The 12,996-nt window shown below is 39.8% G+C and overlaps 1 protein-coding gene across 5 annotated transcripts in view; it reads right to left on the bottom strand.

Moving 5' to 3' along the window:
• The window catches only part of LOC100770975 (partitioning defective 3 homolog B), a 1,032,377-nt gene that overhangs the window by 257,259 nt on the left and 762,122 nt on the right, over window positions 1-12,996 (bottom strand). The gene's annotated exons all lie outside the window — the stretch shown is intronic.

Below are 12,996 nucleotides of genomic sequence, written 5' to 3'. Positions count from 1 at the left end.
CCCGTGTGTAAGGCAGAAGAAACAATTGAAGAGTACAAGTGTCCCTGTAGGATCCAGAGTTATATGTTTGAAGTAAAGATAGCAAACCATGTCTGAAGGCAAATTGGTTAAGATAAATCATGTCAGAACCATGAAAGCAAAGGATCGAAACAGCTCTCAAACTTCACTCTCCGGCTGGCTTTTTGAGAGTCACACCATCTTTATCCTTTCATGCATGGCCTGCACGTTAGTGGCTATCAGCAGAAAGCCGGGGAAGGTGCCAGAGATAAGACCAAGCATGAAGCTGATTCATTGAGGGCAATTAGAAGATATTCCACATTCCACAGGAAGGCTTTCCTGTGGGGGATGGGCGCTTGGTCATTTGGCATAGCTTTCACTAGAAATTGAAGCAATACAGAAAACTGAATGCCCTTAACTTATAATGAAGATATTTATATTTATAATTTTTACTGATAAATGCCCTTGCTCATAATGAAGATATTTATTATAAATATACTCGAATCACATGGGAATTTGAAGTGAGAAAATGACTGAGAGAAAGGAATTTGTGGAGTTTCCCTCCTAATGAAAAACCAGATAAAGGAAAAGAAATTTAGTCATCTTTTGTTGGCAAATTGGTAAAAGCTTTGGAGGGCAAAGTAATAATATAGATATTGCCTGGGTAACAGAAAAAAGGAGATTCCAGAAAAGATTGGGGAAAGCAATTTTCTATAAAATGAATCTTTTTTTTTTCTTCACTGAGTTGTATTATAAAATAAAAATGCATGACAATGAGAAAGAAAAGTTAGTGCTTGGATGGGATAAGGTTCACAGAACATGGTGACTCAGGTAAAATGGAGTATTTCAGCTAAATATTTTTAGATCAAAAATAGTTCTGATATTCAATGCAGAAATTTTAGTAGTAAAACCTTGCTATAATCCAAAGTAATCACAAAATAAAATACTGACAATCAGATCTGAGTGGAGTCTCAGAAATTCTCCAGTAATACAGCTGTGCATTTCGCTCCATCTCATATTGTTCCTATTCGGGATCCTGCAGTCTCCTGAGTTTTAGTAATTTGTCTAAGTTTCCCAGCAGCTTTATCCCACCCGACGAGATCTAACTTCAGACCCAAGGTCATTTTAAGAGAAAGAAGTGAGGTCTTTATTTCCTTTCAACTTCTAAATGTTTCCCGTTGGTCTGGCTGGTCTTGGAGAGATTTTAAAGATGTCAACTTCTTCAAAGATGCATTCTTTTTATGTCTCACCTGCTTAACAGTTCTTGGAACTTTTTAGGCCCAAAGCTGGAACGGTAATCCGTTTTATTCACCCACACCTTCCTAATGCCTACAAGATTGTCTAAGACAGTTGGCAAAACTTCATCTGAACATACTAATAAATACATGGTTTCAGTCCCCGGCTTCTTCATCTCCCCTTCCTTTATTGGTATCAAAAACACTTTTGGTGATACTGTGCTGGAGTGGTGTAGGCATTGAGTAGAGCAGACATAGTCTCCTTCCCAGATGGAACAAAGAACACTTTTTACATTTGAGGAAATAAGAATACAATAGGATTGTGAAGCATTTCACAAATAGCACAGGGTGTTTGGAGCACACTCAGCAGGGGGCTTTAGCAGTCAATAGCTTCTTGGTCTCTACTTGAAGACCTCCAAGGATATGACTGTCAACTTGGAGCCAAAGAAAAATTCATTTCAAGACACATGTATTTGTTTCCGAGTCCATCTTCACATTTAGAAAGACACATCTGGTTCCCAGTCATGGTTTTCCTGCTGCCTCTTCCTCAGCGTTCCTCCAAGGAGCCGCCCTCCGGACTCCGTTATCAGGTTTTGCTTGTGGTCTTCTCCAGCCAGACGGGGCCAGTTTCTCTAGTTACCCCTCCTATGAAATCTGATGGATGGAGCTGCCTCACAAAGTACCGTGCAGTGCCTGGGATGTGTATGCTTCAAGTTTAGTTAACAGTGTCGCCTGTTTCAGAGAGGAGTGAAAGCACGACTGTCACCTCCCTCAGGACCCCGTGCGATTATTAGCTCACTTATTCTTTCTTGGCAGCCATACCATCCCGCTGACTAAAATTAACTTTACATCGAACCAAACCAACACCTCTCTGTTTTAAATTGCATGTGAACCATTTGGGGAACTGGCTAAGGCCAGTTAACAAATGTTAATTAAATGAATCTGAGGTGATTTCTACCTAGTTCCTCAGACCACATGTCCTGCAGCTAAGGACTGCAACTCAGGCCCAAACACCTCAGATCCTGCCTAATACCCACAAATTAACTATTTGTGTTCTTATACAATGCTAATAAAATTAACAAACTCACAGCTTCATAATTTTAGATCTTGTTTCAAAAGTATTACATAAGGTCTATCACATGGAATTCTGAGTTGGTGCCTCTGCTACCACAAGGGTTTTATGTTTTTCAATGGTAAAGGGGATTAACACTTGCCCTAATGTACCTCTTACAGTGTGAAATACATTCAAATTCAAATTTTTTAAAAGAGATTCTTCGGATTGAGTTGTTTTACTACATCATGTAGAACAAAACAACATTCAAAGAAATTCAAGTTAATTTCACAAATTTTACAGTACTGTAGAAGCTACCAGAGACACACTGTCTGGAGCAGTACGCATTTTCAACTGGACCATTAATTAAATTGTGTCCCTGTCCCCTCAACCCTTGGATTCTTTCCAGAATTATTTTTCCAGGAACACCTGCTCAATTTGTTACGGCTGCTTCCTTGTGCAATAACCAAAATAAAGGAAAAGGCACTATGCTGGTTCAGCTGCATAGCTTCACCCCCCCCATCCTCGGGGACACAAAGCTCTCTGGAAAAGAACCACAATTTAAGAAGATTGGTTGCTTAGAAGGCAGGGCTGTAGGATTCTACTCCCACTTGAATAGATTTTCTCAAGGCTGGTTCCTTATCAGAGATACATTTCACGGTAGAATATTATGTGATACAACCTTTTAGAATTCTTGTGAATGAAGCAGGAGTAATTACTATGAACTGATTAGCTCTATGATAATACAGAACACAAAATTGTAAAATGGATTACTCGGAGTAGGTTGCTTAATTCCAGTGAAAGTCAAGGCTGTTTAAATTATGACATGAGAAGCCTTGATAAGTTGCATTATATATCACTGTTATTGCCAGAACTAGATGTGATGTAAATAAATTTAAGTTTTCCCAGGGTAACATTTTCCATGTAACTGGAGTTCAACAATTTAATTGAAAATGAAAAATAATAACCAAAAAATGGGAACAGAACAAAAACTAGAAACCAACCCAAAAAGTAACTTACAACATCTATAAGCACACACTGGGAGAAGAGTTAGAACGTAAGAGGAAGTCTTGATTACAGACCTTCCTTACAGCTCTGTAAATGGAAGCTGTACCATACTGTGTATAATGTGCCCAAAACTCCTTCACAAAGCTCTTAGTTATGGGGGTGGGGGAGTCGGAACTCTCTGGATAATTATATCTCAAACACATGAAGGAGAATGTCATAATCTGACTTTTTGTTTGTTTGCTTTTCTAACACAGCCACTAAGCTCATTTACAAATGGAAGGATTTTTTAAAATTATTATAGCATATTACTTAAGCACCAACAAAAAAGAACCATGTTTAAATTGAAAGTAATAGTAGGACATTTTCAAGTGATCATATGATAAAAACTGGGACAATCAATGAAACATTGACTATAGAGATTCCTCAAAGACCTTTAGGTAGTAGTGGTGTTATATAACCACTGGTTTGTTTGTTTTTTTTTTTTTTTATCTACAACTACCAAATAGTCAAGAACACAGAGTAGATGAATTTGGCATTTCAACTTTAACAACATTCTACCTGATAAATGATTTTCAATCAGTGACACAGACATGTCTTCATGAAATCTTACTGCTAAAAGGTATCTGGTATTGGTGCTATGGATCATCTATGTGGTTAGATTTCCTTTAGAGTTGAATAGTCTTGGTCAAGACTAATGTAATCACAAGGAAACTAAGCAAGACTTTTGAAAAGTGACATTGGAGACCTGGACACATGGCTTTATTGGTAAAATGCTTGTCATACAAGATGAGAACCTGAATTTGGATCCCAATTCCCTTGGAAAGCCTGGTACAGCCAAGCACACCTGTAAAATCTTAATGCTGAGGAGATGGAGACAAGTGGAACTCTGGCACTCACTGGCCAGCCATATTAGCCTCATCAACAATCTCCAGGTTCAATGACAGAACATGTTGAAAGGAATAGAAGGATAGGCCCTGATATGAGATCGTACTGCTGAAGGCAGCATAACACACACTTTGGAGAAGGTGTGATATGGGGAATTAAGCTGGAGGAGAAAAAGTCATCAAGAGCCTTCCCTTGCCAGAGTCCAGGAAGCTACGATAATTAACAGCCTGGTGTAAATGTGGTATGCTTGTTATTAGGTTAACCAACAGAACTCTGATTAGCTTTAGAGCCTGCTTCACAGGAAGGAACTAAGGCCACAAAAGCAAACAAATAGAAACCCCACAGAAGTAAATAATGTAGAGAATGATTGAGGAAGACATCCAACATGAACCTTTGGCCTCCATGTGCCCAAGTATCATGGGCATATGTGCCAGAAAATATGCACACTTCTATATGACCATGTACATTTCTCTCTCTCTCTCTCTCTCTCTCTCTCTCTCTCTCTCTCTCTCTCTCTCTCTCTCACACACACACACACACACACACACACACACACACACACACACACACACCATTTATTAGATTAAGTTAGAAAATGTTAGGAAATGTTAGGTTAGTTTTAAAACATTTTAATGACAGACAGTAAAAGAAAAATGTTCTACTAAAGAAGGAGCCAGACATAAAAATATCCCTTAGAGATGTGCAACATGGCTAAAGAGCAAGCAGAACTTGGCACTAAATTTGCATTCAGGATGATCCTGTTTCCCTAAGTGGTTGTTCTTCCCCTAGCTAAAGGCTCCAGGATCCTCACACATTCGTTCTTCTCTTTCTAATGGCCATGTGTGCTACAGCATAATCACCTGTTTATAGCTTATGTTTCCCACCAAAAATACAGTCATTAATGGAATTTGTTTATTAATTTACATTTGCCAGCAAATATTTCTGGGGAATAGTAGGCATTTAGAAAATGTATGGTGAATGTATGTGTGCCAAATCCATCAGGTTAAGATGTGTGCAACTAGACCCAACTATACCCTGCATGAGAGTCAAAGAACAGTAATCTTGCAGCAGATTATCAATTTAAGAGGAAATTAAACATAGATATAGATGACAAAGAATCTAATCTAAGTGGTGTGTAGTATGCCAATACTTGGGCATCAAGTAAATATTATTGGGAAAACAAGATCAGAGAGCTTGGGTCCAGTGAAAGACTCAGCAGTGGACTTACTCCTTTGAGCAGAGTTTTTGCATAGGCTTTGAGGAAGAGGATCAGGTGGTACTGGGACTCAGCTATGCAGATGAAAGGCAAACAGCCAAGTGGTCTGAGGATCACATGCTGGATTTCACATGGATCCTCACACCTGTGAAACTGTCTAAAACTGTATACACTGGTTCTTAAGAAATAGTTCTAACCAAAGAGGTCTAGGAACCTCATCTTAGAGGGAGGATGGAATTTTGGGGATCACATCCCCGTACCTATTCTGATAGCAAAGTCCTTGTTCATTGCGTTTTATAAAACAGAAGAGATAATTTTGGAAGAACTTTGATAAGCTAGTTACAACTCTACACCCCAGAAGTGATGTGACTCAGGCAGGGAGACACGGCATGGTAGAGAAACTGAACTTGTAATGGCATTTGGCAGTGCTGGTGTTACCACTCTTCCTGAGGTGGCCCTCTGTACCTGGGTGGGACACAGGAGCTCCAAGATCCACAGGCTACCTAGGTTTGAAGAATCTATTTTATACTGAACACACTATAATCCAAGAGACCAGCAACATGCTGAGAGTGCTGCATTGAACACCATCAGTCCAGAAGCAGGGGCTTGCAGACACCATCATAGTAGGCCTCAGAGCAAATAAAGCCAGTGACTCTGTCAGACACTTGCTATCCAGACCTGACATTCCCACCATGTCCTGGAGTTGAGGCAAGTATAAACCTGGGAATTGACATATTCAGTAGCATGGCTGTTCATGTTTGTATTCAGATAGGAAGCAAGCTGTACACATTGCATAGCCTATAAAGTTTCATATTTTCATCTATGGAACCCCTAGCATCTGATACTATTGATGTTTGGGGAAGGAGGAACTAAAGGACAGAAGGAAGGAAGGGGAAGAAAGGAAGGGAGCAAGAAGAGAACAAAGATAGAGAAAGCAGAAAGGGAAAGACTTAAGCTGTAGGCAGCTTCTTTTCTGAAATGTCTCATCCTCTTGCCTTTAAAAGGATGGTAAAATGAACATTTCATCTGTAACTTAAAGATAGAATTGTTTCCTTTTTGATCACGGAGAAACGAATAAGACCCATATTTGAGGGAGGAACGTTGTCAATTATGTTATATCAGCAAGTATGCACATCTGCCAGGGGTAAGAGACACATGAGGAAAAAATTACTTGGTCTGGTTTGTTCTCACTTATGATGCATCCATCACTTTGGTGTGCTCTATGGATTAACATTTCACAGGCTACAAAAGGACGGAGCTAATGATAAGCAAATTTGAGCCTACCAGATACTGCTTTCCCACAGAAGGTGCACACTCATTAGGGCAAGATCAACAACAAGTTTTGGTTTTTTTTCTTAACCCCCTGCTTCAAATGGAAAGGTCATAGAGGAAGAAAAACTGCAAGACTTCAAAAATCAGAGACATTTTTAAAAAACTTAGGAACCCCCCCCCCCAGCTCTCTACCTAGGGTCCCTGTATCTAGGCTCTGACAACACACACACACACACACACACACACACACACACACACACACACACACACACTTTACAGTTACATTGTTATTTGGGGTTGTAATTAATGTCAAGGATATCAATGGCCTCATCATGACATCCTCCTGTGTTTTTCTTTCCTCTGAACCCTTTTATTACCTTTGAATTGAATTTATTTTATACACAGGTGTGTGACCACCTAGAATTGTGTGTGTGTGTGTGTGTGTGTGTGTGTGTGTGTGTGTATGCCTATGTGTGGGATAATGCAAGTAGAGCTATTGTTTTTAAGAAAATAAAAGTAAAAAGAGTTTATAAAGGCTTTTATCTAAGTTGGCTTCTGGATTCTGAGTTCATAAAAAATACATGCAATCATGAGTGAACACACACACACACACACACACACACACACACACACACACACACACACTCGAGTTAAGAGCTGAAGAGATGTCAACACCCTGAGAGGTTACAGGTTAGTTCACCGGTACAAGAAGAATGTGCTGAGTTGAAACTGATCTTCACATAGGTAAATACATTTTTTCCACAAGAGACCATTCAATCATCCTTCGATCGCTGTTGTGAAGGGGGTAGGGGGAAGAGGTCTGCATTTTCCTGAAGAAAAAGAATTCCTAATAAAGACCATCTGTAACTCTGCCTCCATGCTATCAATTAGGAACACTTAAAAGACATTCTCTCTCACAAATATGTATCTGCAACTTCAGGAAAGGGGTAAAATTTCACCTCCAAATAAACCTTTAATGAGCTCCTCGCATTCCAGAATTAACACTGCTGTATAGGCAATAATAGATGTGGTCACCTTCTCCTGTCAATGCATGGTGTTTGTGACAGTGGACAGACACTATCCTCACCTGCATCTTCAGGGTGGATGGGGAATATTTGGAGACCAGAGTTGTGAAGCATTTTGGTTGCAGATTAAGGAGTCTGATAAGGTTGCAGGGCAGGGGGCAGATTTTCTGATAGACCCCACTGTGTCCCTGCCTCTGGAAGGGATCTAGGAACAGGAGCCTAGGCTGAAAACCTGTAGTGGATTATGCAGATCACACACTGATTTTTGTTTTGTTTTGTTTTTTTGAGACAAGGTTTCTCTGCATTGCTTTGGAGGTTGTCCTGGATGGAACTCCTGGAACTCACTTTGTAGACTAGGCTAGCCTGGAACTCACAGAGATCCTCCTGCCTCTGCCTCCTCAATGCTGGGATTAAAGGTGTGAGTCACCAATGCCCAGCTCACACATAGATTTTTAATTCTTTCTTACAAATGCTAGAAAACCAAGAGACGGGTAAAAATGAGTTTTAAAACGTGTTATTTCCAGCATTTAAACTATTATAATTGCAACATAAAATCAGGGAAGTGGTCGTGTCTTACATGCCCTTTCCATGCTAGACTTTCAGGCTCCAGTATGTAGCTTATGCTTCCAGAGCTTTGACTGAGGCCTATCAGATCTGCTGTGGGAGGAGCCACACACCCTATAGCGATCATTGAGAACCCCCTGTGGTTTTTCTGGTTTTCTGTTACCTGCACAAGTGCCTAGTTCTTCCTCCCCCTTCTCCCCACTTTTCTCCCCACTCCCCTTCTCCCCTTCCTTCTTCCCTTCATCTCTTCCCCTTTCCTCTCGCCCCTTCTTGTCTCTCCTTTCCCTCCCCTCCCTCTTTTCCACTGCAATATGTGCTTCTGCAGAAATCCTCAGTGAAATAATTTTTTTTTGATTTTGCAAGTTTAATCCACATAATTTTTAGCCCATTGTTACTCATTGCTAATAGCCTGGTTACTTCTGATTACACAGCGATTTTTTTTAAGTAAAAATTAAAAGAGAACACTTGCTGTGCTGAATAGCTAAGAAACAAAACACTTTCAATTTTCCAGGCCTCAGTTCCCTTGCCTGCAAAAAGTGGGCAGTAGCATTCTTCCAGGGCAGGGTCAGAAGGAGAATTGGAAAGCTATATCAACCACATAAAGGAAGACATGAGCAAAAATGGCTTTTAAAATATGCTTTGTTATTGTAGTCAAAATATTATAATAGCAACATCAAATCAGAAAAATGGTCATGTTTTAAATTCCCCTCTCATGCTTTATATTCAGGCTCCTTCTAGTCTTCTAGCCCAGCCCAAAGCCCCAGAATTTCTTTCTATTATCTCTACTTCACAACCCTGGGAAATGAATCCATGGCTTCCTGCATGCTAGGTGAGTGAGCCACCTCTGGTCTAGCTTCTAGCCACCCCCTCTCCCTTCCTCTTTCCTTCCTTCCTTCCTTCCTTCCTTCCTTCCTTCCTTCCTTCCTTCCTTCCTTCCTTCCATCCTTCTTTCCTTCTTTCCTTCCAGTCTTCTTTTCCTCCTTCCTGCCTATTCGCTCCTTTTGTTGTTTTAAGATAAAGCCTTGCTACATTGCCTAGGCTGGCTCTGCACTCTGCCCAGGTAGGTCCTCAGCCTGTAATCCTCACCGTTTTACCCTGTAGAGTTCCTGAGAGTACAAGCTAGCACCCACAGGATCTGCTTTCCACAGGAGTTTAAAAGTGTATGCAGTGAAGAGCAGGTGCCAGAAACTCAGAGGTTCTGGGGGGTACAAACATTGTTTTCTCTGTTTCTTTCCAATTCCCCTTTCCTTGTTTTTCTTCCCCCTTCATTCACTCCCTTTTCATTTTATCTTTCCTTCCTCTTTCATTTTTACCCATGCAAGGGACTTGGGGTGAATGGTCAACTATTGGGAGTCATCAACCTTAACATCTCTATGATTTCAAGTTCACCTCAGGAATGATGTAAAGATTCAAGGTGTGAGTACAGATTTTTATATCTGCAAAGTTCAAGTGAGGAAGTTATTTTCAACACACACACACACACACACACACACACACACAGAGAGAGAGAGAGAGAGAGAGAGAGAGAGAGAGAGAGAGAGAGAGAGAGAGAGAGAGAGACATTCTCTATTTCTATTTAGAAGCTGGGATGATGCCAGAATGATGCCTGCATGTTGTTCCAGCTAACTTTTTAAGCCTGCAGTGGAGGCTGAGAGGGAGCCCACAGGATTATCTTGACCATAGAATTTTCTGAGAGCAGAAGAGACTGGCAGAGTGGTTGGAGCATCTTCCATTGTAGCTTGGGTTAGGGTTAGGGCTAGGGTTATAGTTAGGGTTAAGGTTAGGGATCTGGTAGGGTTAGGCTATTGGAACAGCTTATGGTCCAGAAAAGAGGTGAATTACTGCTGTTCACAGGGGCATGAGATCAGGAACACTGAAATCTCATCTGTCAGTCATGAGGTGTGAGTGCGTGTCTAAAATATATGTGTTCATGCATGTGTGGTTACGTGTACACACTGTCCTCATGAGCACATGTAGCGGGCTCTGTGTGTATTTGCTTATATGCATATGGTAAGCATGTGTGTGTACATGTCTGCACGTGTTTATACGTGGAATGGAGGTGTAAAGAGGCTACATTCTTTGCCAATGTTATTTAGCCCCATTCTAATCCTCCCTCCCTGCCTCTTTTAGAGGAAGAGAGAAAGTAATAATCAAATACCATTTGAGGGAAATATCTTCTTTGTCCATGTATGTCCCTAGTTTTGAAAAGCTAAACAACCAAATTACAGTTTACAAGTTAACTTGCAAATTCTTGTTTCTCTAATTGTTTCTGTTTGAGGTTATCTTGAGTGCACAGCTCAAATTCCAATAAATTCAGTTTGCAGGAGTGCCCCACCTCTGATCCCACTTCCCTATGGATCATATAGGCTTATTTAAAACAAAAAATCTTGGCTGGCTGCCTGTTATAAGTTGGAACTATAGTCCTTTAAAGGAAAACTAAAGGACCATAAAATATCTCCAAAGAAATGCTTCCCGGGACTCTCCTTCGTGTCAGCAAACGGTGATAACCCCACATGGACTGTGACACTTCAGCCTGAGTCCTCTTCTCCTCTGAGATAATCAGAGCAAGAATCTTGGATCAATTAATCCCAGGCTAGCAATATTATGATACCTTGAACCCTACTTCAATCACAAATATTTATATTCCAAAAATTATTTATCATACTCGTTTCTTTAAATTTGAAGGGTACACATCACTGATAAGTGCACTTAGTTCTGCCTCCAAACTTGAGCTCATTGTATGTCACTTCCTAATATTTATTTGAAAGTCTGTTTGATCCTGCCATTATCTTATTCTCATGGAGTCATAATCCATATGGATGAAGACAGACCATGGCTGGAATTTCCTTTCAAGAGTTCTATGTGGTATGCAATGAAATGATCTATTGTATCTCTTTCAAAGCCATGTTCAGAAACTACCCTACTGGAATGATGTAATGTCTCATACATGCCCTATAGGTGTGACTTCTCATTACCCAGCATTGTTCTTCCCTCATGGTGAGCTACTTAACTAATTCAACCAAAGATGCCCCCAAATACCTGTTAGGTGAAATGCATACAGAAAGTAAAATAATTTTAATTTGTAACCTTTACTTTGTATAAGACAGACTCATGAAAGAAAAATAACTGATGAGGTAAGGCAGCCTGTGACAAATGACTATATTTTAAGTTCTCTGAGGGCAGCACTCTATCCCATTCATCATGATGCCCAGTGCCTGTATATAGTTGGTGCTCAACAAATATTTATCATGTGGATGAATGACACGCCAGGGAAGGGAAAGGAGAAACACAACACAGCTTTGTAGGCTTCTGTAGTGAAGATTAAAGATCTAGAGGGAGTAGGAGAGTATGAGCTTGGTTGGTAGGAGAAACACATTGAAGAGGTTCAAGAAAAGATGCCTGGTACCATGGCCTGCTGTGACATTTCACATTCCTAACATGGGATGGATCTCTAGGGTCCATTTGACCAAGGAAAACTAAGCCACAATAAACCAATCTTTCAGAAGATGTGTGAAGATGAGTGAAACTCTCCTTTCAAGAATCTGATGCTATACAACTTTTAGTTACTGGAACAGCAATCTGCAAAATATTAGCTCTGCTGTGGTCCTTCTTATATTGATATATTGGCTCTTTTGTTTTTAATTTATGCATAATAATAATTGTAGATATTTGTGGGGTAGTGTGGTATTCCAAGGCATGTATGTATACAGTGCACAATGTAAATCAAGCAATTAGCATTTCTATCATTATTTTTCTATTTTATTTTATTTAATTGTTTTATTTTTTTGAGACAGGGTTTCTCTGTATAGCTTTGGAGGCTATCCTGGCACTCGCTCTGGAGACCAGGCTGGCCTCGAACTCACAGAGATATGCCTGCCTCTGCCTCCCGAGTACTGGGATTAAAGGCGTGCACCACCAACACCCGGCTTATTTTTTCTATTTTAAAACAGAGGCCTGAAACTGAAATACAGTAAAGTTTAAAAGGTGCTTGTGAACTAACAGAATTTATATTGCCAAATTTCCAATACTAGTTTCGAAATGGCAAACACATTTGATTTTTAATATCCAAGATGCTTTAACATCGCTATTTCTGTTGTTGTTCCTATAAGACTTTTTTATGTTGATTTCTCTGCTCTGATAAGTTCACATCAATGCATTACTCATTCATAAAAACCATTAAGTTGCTTATTATATACAAGAAAAATCAGTGGTGGATATAGAAGGTTGTTAGGAAAGGAGAATCAAGGCCTAATACAACTGAAAAGTGCAAATTGTAGCAGTTATTGCCATTACATTAGCAGCAGCTAAGGCTTAGAAGACTAAGGCGACAATAAGAGATAATGATACAGAGTCAATCTCATAATGTAATAAAGAGAAAAGCCAGGCAGAAGCGCTGGAAAGGATTAAATGGGTGGTTTTTTTTCTTTGCTTCCTGCAGTACATGATTTGGGAATATTGGAGGTTTTGACAACTTACAATATTCTATGGATCATCCTATATATTTTTGAATTTTCTAATTTAGCAGCATAATTGCTACAATACGCATTTAATCCATTCTTATTATAATTGCTCTTTCTCTAACCCTCTAGGGAATCATAAGTGTGGATGATCTCCATCCAAGTGTTTTCAAGAAAAAGGCCATGCTAGAATTCATTGTTTCTAAATGTACAGCTCCACAGAAAAAACCCTGGATAGGTTTTTTGGCTCTGAGTTATGCTCCTTATTAATTCATTCCTAATTTAT

Source organism: Cricetulus griseus, chromosome 2, assembly GCF_003668045.3.
Source record: "Cricetulus griseus strain 17A/GY chromosome 2, alternate assembly CriGri-PICRH-1.0, whole genome shotgun sequence".
NCBI classification, from domain to species: Eukaryota; Metazoa; Chordata; class Mammalia; order Rodentia; family Cricetidae; genus Cricetulus; species Cricetulus griseus.
The sequence above is the reverse complement of the archived record's forward strand: the minus strand, read 5'-3'. Positions and strand labels throughout refer to the sequence as shown.